Here is a 10,303-nt window from a genome sequence, read left to right on the forward strand (position 1 = left end):
AATAAACATTTATTATTTCATAACGTCTCTGTGGCCAAGAATCCAGGAGGGCTTAGCTGGTTGAGCTGCAGACAAGATGTGGGCTGGGCCTCCAGTCCTTCTAGGGCTTGACTAGGGCTGCAAGATCAACTTCCCAGGTGGCTCCCTCGCATGCCAGGCAAGTTCGTGCTGGCTGTTGGGAGGAGGCCTGAGCTCCGCATCACATGGGCTTCTCCACAGGGCTGCTCTAGTGCACGCGTGACATGGCAGCTGGCCTCCCTGAGAGTGAGTGATTCACTCACTCTCAGGGAGGCCAGAGAGCACGATGGAAGCCACAACATCTTCTATGACCTAGCCTCAGAAGTCACACGCTGTCATTTCCACAATATCCTACTGGTTACACAGGTCAATCCTACTTAGTGCAGGATGGGACTTCACAAGGGTATGAATAACAAGGGGCAGGAATCACCAGGGGCCATCTTGGGAGCTGACTACCACAAAAGATAGAAAATACCAAGGGAGTACCAAGAAGGTGCAAATAACTCCATTCCTTGGGCTGCCAGTGATAAAAAAAAAAATTAGGTTATCTCTGTGGTATAACCTTTTAAATTTAGTTCTTCACTCAGAAAGTAAGCCAGTAATTGTAACAGAGAATACAACAGCCTGGCAATGTTCCTCCCTCTTTTAACCACGCATACACTAGAATGTATCCAAAGAGAGCTTTACAGTTTTTTATAATCAGATACTGGGGCCCCACGACTTACACTCATATGTACTACTTCAGGTGGGCACATAAGTCTCAGTCCGTACAGAGGTGTGCCGTACACTCCTTAATATGAAGTGTAGAATTGCCCCTAACCAGTAAATACCTCAAACACAAGAGAGTCTTATCACATTCACATTCACAGAATTACAGAATCCTTGAATTACAAGGGATTTTAGAAAACCTCATCCCTTCTTTTAAAGAAGCAGGAATGAAAACTTTAGGCAACACAGATCCAGACCAATGCACATGCCCACAATGTTCCAACAACCACTACCTAGTGTATACTCAACACGTATGCTTAAATTCTCTCTAGCAACAACAGACCTTCAGCAAATTCTTTCTCAACTAAATGTACTAAAATGGTTTCAACCCAAAATAATGCATGATGTACTTGTGTTTCTAATGGAAATGATGGATTACATTCTGATCCACTTATAATTTATTGTTCTCCTGTGATTAGTGGAAGGCACATAAAAGATGAGTGGAATAATGCAGCCAGCATGAACAAGTACTGTACTTGATATGAACCTCATTACTCTATAATCAATTGTGTATTATGGCATAAAGCATGTAGGTGAACAACTACTGGACCAGTCAGAGGACCTTCATTTTAATATCAGTTCCGCTCCTAGATAGCTGTAGGAGGTGAATGACTTCTTTATACTTTCTTGGCCTCTGTGTTATTTGTAAAACAAAGGCTTGGGTTGAATTGTGTCCTCTAAAAAGATTCACAGTACCTGTGAACACAACCTTATTTGGAAATTGAATCTCAGCAGTTGATAAATTAAGATGAAGTCATTTAGGGTGTGACTGTGTCCATATGAAAGGGGGAAATTTGGACAGACAGAAATGCACACAGGGAAAATGCCACGTGAACATGAAAACAGAATTTGGGGTGATAACGTGTATAAGCCAAGGAACACCGGAATCTGCGGGTGAACAACCGAAAGCTAGGATGGAACAGATTCTTCCTGACAGTCCTCACAGTGAGCCAACATGTGACACCTTGATCCTGGACTTCTAGCCACCAGAACTGTGACACAATAAATTTCTGTTGTTTAAGCCATCTGGTTTTTGGTACTTCGTTACAGCAAACTAATACAGAAGAGACGATCTCTTAACATTCCAGAAGGTCTAAAATTGAGTAATTCTATGAAATACTACAAATGTTCAGGAAGATTTCTCATATTCAGTTGTTTACAGTATACCACCAGTCTTTCAACAGAAAACAGAAAAGATCCTCTGTAACTATATTCAAGGGATGGCAAACTTCTTCTACAGAGTCAGATAGTAAATATTTTAGGCTTTGTAGGACATATAAGATCTCTGTCACATATTATTTTTTAAAAACTCTTTAAAAATGTAAAAATCACTTAGTCCAAGGGACATACAAAAACAGGCCTCATTCCACATTTGACCCATGGGGCAAGTCTGCTCACCCACGATGTGTAGGGCTAACAAGCCTCTTTTTCCTTAGGTTCCTCTTCCTCATAGTTCCAAGCCCAGAGAAACTATTTCACATTCTTTTCACAACTAGATGGAAGATATTTTACACTAGATAAGGCATGCTTCCAAAGTTCTTAGAGCTAGCTGTCCCTTCTTGACTATTATAACTATTACACTGTAATAGTCCAGAACTAGCAGCTTTCCCCATTTCTCCTTCAGTTACTCTCCATTAAGAAGGAGGCATGCACATGCAAATTACTTGTGACTGTCAACTACACACTCTCAGAAGCACTAGTACCCCCATGCTATTTCCAGGGACATTCCCAAGAATACCCCAAGGATATGCTGCTTTCACATCTCACAAAATGATTAACATCTAGAGGTTTAAACAGTTAAGGTACTTTTCATAATCACCAGGTACTGTGGATCTGATAGCAGGGCTAAGTATATAGAAAGCTAGACAAGGGCCAGAGACTTAAAGTTTCAAGGTGATGCCACAGGCTATTACTGTTGCTTTTCCTTCTCTTTTTCTAAATTGGGCCACTGCTGTTTTCTCACTAAAGGAGCTGGTTTCTGTAAAGTGAATAACGTAGTACCTAGCATAAAATAGGTGCTCCATAAATGTTAAAGCCATCTCTCCTTCTTTAACTGGGCTACTCATGTGTTTTACAAAGTGAAGATAGAAAAACAAGATGGACGATTTTCCTGTTGCTTAGGAAAAATAACTAAAGCTTGTTTAGAGAATATACCTGAAAATGCAAGGTGAAAGAAGCCAGCTTTCTGGTATGCATGCGTGTTGGAATGGCTCAGGGTGATGTAGGGTCAGGTGAAAAGGATTGAGAAGTGGAAGGAAAAGGGGTTACCATGGCCATAGTGGTAAAATAAAGGAAGACACTTCTAACCTAATTTATTTCAAATACCACATCATATAACTTAATTGATTACTTATTAAGAAAAGATTCCTATAACCCATTCCTGATTTGTTCTCCTATAACAAAATTTTCAGTTTTGGAAAAACAATAAATATTAAACAGCATCTATAAGGGTGGAAAATGGGCCCTGTATTAGTTTGCTTGGGCTGCCATAACAGAATACCAAAGACTAAGTTGTTTACACATCAGTGATTTATTTCCTCACAGTTGGAAGTTGGAAGTCCAAGACTAAGGTGTTACCAGGTTGGTTTCTTCTGAGGCTTTTCTCCTTGGTTTACAGATGGTTGTTTTCTCACTGGGTCCTCATGTGGTCTTCCCTCTCTACATGGTACATCTGTGTCCTGATCTTCTCTTATAAGAACACCAGTCATAATGGGTTAGGACCCACCCTAAAGATTTCATTTTAACTTAATCACACCTTCAAAGAACTTATCTCCACATACAGTCATATTCTCAGGTACTGGAGGTTAAAGCTTCAACATATGAATTTTGGTGGGGGGGGCACAAATCAGCCCATAACAGGCCCAAACTTTAATTTGTCAACACTGTAGTTTGCATTTATAGTACAATGACTGCATCTCTATTTATCTACATGTCACATAAGCAAATGAAGTAATACAGCATGATTACCTCAATTTATTAAAAAGCATCTCTTCTTCCTATAGAAACCCAAATCTATAAATTGCACACAAAGTGTGGTGATCTACTTGATAATTTGCCAGGGCTGGCCCACGGTAGTAGGCGGACCACAAGGAGCACCAAAGTTCCCTTTCCAAATCACCGCTTCCTCACTGGCTTGCCATAAAACCTAAAATTCTTCTATTCTATTCCTTCACTGGCATTTTGTTTCCTCTGAAAATGTAATATATTAAGTGATCATTAGCCACTAACACCTTAGGGTAGAACAACTAAGTTCGCAGTCTTAAAATAACTAATTCCATCATAATGGAATTTTCTTTATTATTGCCCTGCTATTGGAATGTTAATGACAGTCTTCTTTAATAATAATTCTAGTATAGGTCATTCAAGTTTTTTTTTAAGACAGAGACAAATATGACGTATAAAAACATTTCTTCAACTAATAAAGAAACTAAGAAGATTAAGAGGAAGGTGATGAATGAACATTTTTGAGTACCTGCTCTGTATCATGTACTCTGCTATGTACTTTAGAAAGCAAATAATTCAATCTTAAAAATAATTCTATATAGTAGTATTAACCCCATTTACAGATGAGGAAACGGGCTCAGATAAATTAATGTCACAGAGTTTGCTGATAGGTAAGGAGAGATTAAAACCCACGTCTGGTTCTGTGGCTTGCCTGTTGGGTACCTGTGGCCAAACTACTAGTACTGAGCTCCAGTTTCCTCATTTTAAGAAATGAAGGTAATAATGGTACCCTACTTTTCATAGCACTATTATGAAGTTTAAGTGAGTAATATGCATACATAATAGTGTGGTGGAAAGCAGCAGAAGTGATGTGCAGCTTCTGAGACTAGGCCTAAAAACCTTGTTGCCTTTTGCTCTTGCCCTCTTGGAACACTCCTGCTGCCTTGTTAAAAAGTCCAAGGGAGACCATGAATGAGGAGAGATGGCTTGGAGACAGAGAGACAGGCCCAGCTGAGATGCAGCATCCTGGCCTCAGACCCTTCAGCCCCAGGCCAGCTGCCAACTCACAGCAGCTGCATGAGTGGACCCAGGTGAGACCAACAGAACTTTAGAGTCACCTATAGAATTAGCAGAAATTATAAATCATTTTTAAAGTCACAGAGTACAGTAGATGCTAGGGATACTTCTAAGCATCCTACAATGCACAGGACAGCCCACTCCCCCCCAAAAGAATTATGGTCCCAAATGTCAATAATGCTGAGGTTGAGAAACTCTGTTATAATGTGTCATAGAATGGTGGCAAGGATTAAGACAGTAGTGGGGAGAGGTGGCGAAGTGCTTAGATTCTGGATATATTTTTAAATATTTTAAAAGTAAAGCTGACTGTATTTGCTGAGGGATTAAATGTATAGTACAAGGGAAAAGGATTCCTATCAAAGATGACACCAAGGTTTCTCATCTGAGCAATTAGAAGAATGAAGTGCTTCGTACTGAGATGAGAAAGGATGTGGGAGTAGCAGGTAGGGAACAAGTGCTTTGTTTTTATTTGGGAGTGAGAAGTAACCGATGGAATTCAAGCATTCGATTTTGGACATACTAAATTTGAAATATCTATCTACTTGGCGCCAAGTGAATAAATATATCAGGTAGGCAAATGGATATGAGTCTGAAGTTCAGGGGCAAGGTTGGGGCTAGAGAAAACTTGGGACTCTTTAGCATCTGTATAGTATTTAAAGCTACAGAACAGGCTAATATTATTTAGAGAGCAAATGCAAACTGAGAAGAGCTCTGAGCTCTGAGGTATTCCAATGTTTAAAGAGGAGGAGCCAGTAAAAGATACTAAGAAGATGAAGAAGACAACTTGAGGTAGGAGGAGGAGAGAAGAGAATGATCAACTGTGTCAAATGCTGCTCAGATGTCAAAAGGAAAATGAGGACTAAGAAATGCCCACCAAATCTGGCAACATGGATGCCAACACTGATGTGGAAATGAACAGTTTTGGTGGGTACATAGGAATGAAAATCTGAGTCAAAAGAGTTAATAGTAGAGGAAGGTAGAGATAGTAGCTGTAAATAGTGATCCACTCTCTCCAGGCCTTTGTAAAGCTGATTAAAGAAACAATAATATCTGGAGGGGATTTTTTTTCCTTCCAACTTCTTGTTTTCCATATGCACATACAGAAAAGTTTACAATATGACAACTCCCCTTACATCCACCCCAGAGATTCAAATTTTAACACTATCATATTAGTTTTCCTGTATATACATACACACACACACACACACACACACACACACACACACACACACACACACACACACACACTTCTGAATATTGAAGATAACTTCACCTCTACATATACTTCAGATATACCTCATTTAAAAAAGGCCTTTCTCGGGCTTCCCCGGTGGCTCAGTGGTTGAGAGTCTGCCTGCAGATGCAGGGGACACGAGTTCGTGCCCCAGTCCGGGAAGATCCCACATGCCGCGGAGCGGCTAGGCCCGTGAGCCATGGCCGCTGAGCCTGCGCGTCCGGAGCCTGTGCTCGGCGACGGGAGAGGGCACAACAGTGAAAGGCCCGCGTACCGCAAAAAAAAAAAAAAAAAGGCCTTTCTCCTTCATAACCGTGATAACCATTAACACACCCAGGAAAATAAAAAATATATTCCCAAATATATTCTATAGCCAGGCATACTCAAATTCTCCCAATGTGTTTTACAGCAGTTTTGTTTTTCTGTTTTTCAAACCAGAATCTAATCCAAGTCCATGCATTGCATTTGGTTATCAGGTTTCTTTGGTCTCTCTCAATGACTTTTTAAAAAGACCTGTTTTATAAAATGGATTGGACTGATTCTTTGTTATGACATTTAACTTGTTCTTCTATCTTGGAAGGGAAGTTTTTGAGGGTAGTAAATACATTTATTATTCCTGGCACAATACCCTAAAATTAACATTTCCCAATTTTCTGTTATCTCTCTGCAATGCCCTTCAGTTTCAGAAAATTCTCAATTTACCCCAAGATTTAAAAAAAAATTTAACTGCCACCTATTAGTTCTGAAGACTCAACTGAGCAACTTTCAAGGCTTATACACTCTATATTCAGAAAAAACATACTACCATCTTTCATTTACTATAAGAATTCAAGGGAGATCTCATCTTAAAGCTAATCAGTACCCAAACCATACAACATTTTATTGATTAACCACAACAAATTACATTTAGAAAGTAAAATGAATTATCTGGAATTTCTTTCCTGATTAGCAAAATAGTGCCTCCTAATACTTGAGGGTGAAAGCTGCTGTTAAATATGCCTACATGACTGGAAATTATAACAGCCAGATGAGTTCACCGGGCTGGTGCTGGTATGTTCCGTATGCCCTTCTGTCTATGTAGTAAACAGCTTAAATACAGATGAAAAATTTGATTATACTCATATTTGGGCTTCTATAACTGGTCATTCATGTATAAATTCTTTAAACAACTTAATGAACATTCTTTAAGCAACTTAAAATGCAAATCGACCCAACAATTTTTACAGCTATAATTCCAAGGAACATTTAGGTGTTGTCAATTTATCTTAAAACATTTTCTGCCATAATCTTCAAATTACTGTCTTTTCCACAGTGTTGGAAAACATTAAAAATAGAATGTTTTATACAAATGAATTTTATACTCTAATTCAATGAACATTTCAAGTTCCCTCTAACTTGCATTGCTATTTTTTTATCTTACAAAACCTGAAATTATTTAGCATTTATATGAGATCTAAATTATGAGGAAATAAGTGAGTTCATCTCATATGATGAAATAAATGAGTAAAATAAAATGGTTAATGATTTTAGTGCCTTGGCATTGGAATCTGAATCAAACCACTGGCGCTTACTTAGAGAGATGGAGACTCCTTTGGGCCTACGGACCATCTCAGGGCGGTAAATGCCCTTCACCAGCCGTCTAGTCCACCTCAACCCGATTACAAACCCTCCCTTGAATAAATCAGAAGCTGATCAGACTTTAAGAAACACCTTCCCTAAGACCAGAATTATTAATTCATATAAAAATCAAAACTGTAGCTATTATTACCTTATAATAAGTCAGCCTGTAGATCACTTGAACTTTCACAGACTATCTGGAAGACCATAATCATACCATGTAAACTTTAGATTTAGACGCAGAGCTAGACGGGAGGGAGGGACCAACCAGCAGCGGAAAATCATCCTCTCAATTTATTCTCCAGCTAGGAAATTATACAGTAATACATACAAAAATACAGTTATTTCACAGAACTACCTTAATACTTTAATAATTTAATGGGATATTCAACATTACTGAATTACTTGCTCTCATATGAAGCAACGTGAGGTAACAAAATCAAACTAACATTATATTTGTGGTAGCTGCCTACAAGATGGGCTCCAGTGGGCCCTGCCTCCTGGTACTTACAGCCTGTGTACATCCCTCCCACATTATATCAAGGTGGATCTGTACAACAGAGCAATGGTGTGTCACTTCTAAGGCTATATTATAAAAGACATTGAGGTTTCTGCCGCTCTCTCAGACACTTGCTCCGGGGGAAAGCCAGCTGTCATGTTGTGAGGACACTCAAGCAGCCTTCAGATGAATGCAACCACATGAGAACCTGAATTGGAACCACTCAGCTAAACCACTCCCAGTTTCCTGACCATCAAAAACTATGTGAAATAATAAATGTTTGTCTTTTAAGCTGTTTTGGGGAAATTTCTTACAAAGCAAAGGATAATATAATAATATATACTAATTTGACTGGTTGAAGTTATAACTCTATAACTTCTCATTTAGGTATTAAAAATCACAGCATGCTGATGCAATGTAAGGTAGTAAAAAAATCCACTAACAAATACCTACTGAGTACCACTGAGGGCAAAAAAGCTCTCTCACACTCCACATGAAACTTCCTCAGGGTAACAGTCACGGCTGACCTCTAACTTCTCATTGACTCCTCCCTAGGTAGGAGGGAGTAACTGGTCTGATGACAAATTTGAGAGGAGGAATTCTGAGGCTCAGCTACTTCTCTCCTTTCCATTTCACATCTGTCTGACTGAAGAGAGCCATTTGTTCTGGTCTGCTGGCACACAGTAAAGGTAGTGGGACAAGCTTTACTCTTGAGGACACTGAAACCTGAGGTTTAAGTCTGAGTGATTCTGGAGTGCAACACTAGGAAGCTCACTGTTGCTGCAAACCTCAGCCGCATTTTGCAAACAACTTTTTCGGTAATTAAACTTACATTTGGGCAGACTCTGGGGGGGCTCACGCCAAGGAGTACTTCCCACAACTTCTGCTGCCCGTGTCCTTGTCCCCACGGTGAACCACAGCCACCCCCCGCCTCTGCAGAAGACCCTCCAACACTAGCAGGTCTCAGCATCAGAGGAGCCCAGGAGGGGGATCCTCCTGATCCCCAGCTAATGAGACTGGACAATATGCTTTTGGCAGAAGGGGTTTCAGGTCCTGAGAAAGGCATGTAATGAATTCACTACACACGTGATGAACCTTCTCCGAGAGCAGAGTAGAACACGTCCCATTTCCCCAAAAGAGATGGAAAGAATGGTAGGCATCATCCATTGAAAATTTAGTTCCATTCAGATGCAGCTCAAAGCACTTGTGAAGCAGTTATGATTTTAAGATCAAGGTTCCTTGATGCCAGACGAAAAAGGCGTAACTTCAGTAAACAGGCCACAGAAATCTTGAATGAATACTTTTACTCACACCTCAGCAACCCCTACTGCAGTGAAGAAGCCGAAGAGGAGCTGGTCAAGAAATGCAGCATCACAGTGTCACAGGTATCCAACTGGTTTGGCAACAAACGAATCAGGTACAAGAAGAATATCAGCAAGTTTCAGGAAGAAGCCCATCTCCACGCTGCAAAGACAGCTGTGACAGCTGCACATGCAGTGGCCGCAGCCGTGCAGAACCACCAGACCAACTCGCCCACCACGCCAAATTCTGGTGGGTACCCTCCGTCATGTGACCAATCAGATGGGGGGATACGCTGATGGCCTTGGAGGAAATTCACTGTACAGTCCACATACTTTAAACGCTAATGGAGGCTGGCAGGACGCAACAACTCCATCTTCTGTGACTTCTCCTACAGAAGGCCCAGGAAGTGTGCACTCTGATACCTCTAACTAATCTCTGGCAACACCTTTCCCTGAGCTGACGTGCCTTGATAAGTGCATTCAGACTAACAGGAGGAAAAGGAAAAGCGTTTTTGTAGCCCACCATCTACAGCTTTACTGTAAAACCTTGTCTTATTAGAGAACTTGGTAAATCTGTTTTTTAAGGAATCATAGCCATTTGAATTTATACTTAAAAACGCACAATGTTAAAAAAAGCACTTTATCCAATTAGGCCAAGATTTAACACTGTTGACAGTCCTATAGCTATTTTATTATAATTTATCACCAATATTTTACATTAACGGTTTCTCACTTGCCAATTACTTGGCCTTAAGGGTAAAAAGTACAATATATGCTAAACCTCAGTCGCTAAAGCAGATACAAAGACTCACCTCACCTAAATTGAACTTCTTGCATATTTCCACT

The 10,303-nt window shown here is 40.1% G+C and overlaps 1 pseudogene; it reads left to right on the forward strand.

Moving 5' to 3' along the window:
* Window positions 1-9,230: 9,230 nt before the first annotated feature.
* Window positions 9,231-9,908, forward strand: LOC115866741 (pre-B-cell leukemia transcription factor 3 pseudogene; annotated as a pseudogene).
* The last annotated feature ends 395 nt before the right edge of the window (window positions 9,909-10,303 follow it).

Source organism: Globicephala melas, chromosome 18, assembly GCF_963455315.2.
Source record: "Globicephala melas chromosome 18, mGloMel1.2, whole genome shotgun sequence".
Classification (NCBI taxonomy): Eukaryota; Metazoa; Chordata; class Mammalia; order Artiodactyla; family Delphinidae; genus Globicephala; species Globicephala melas.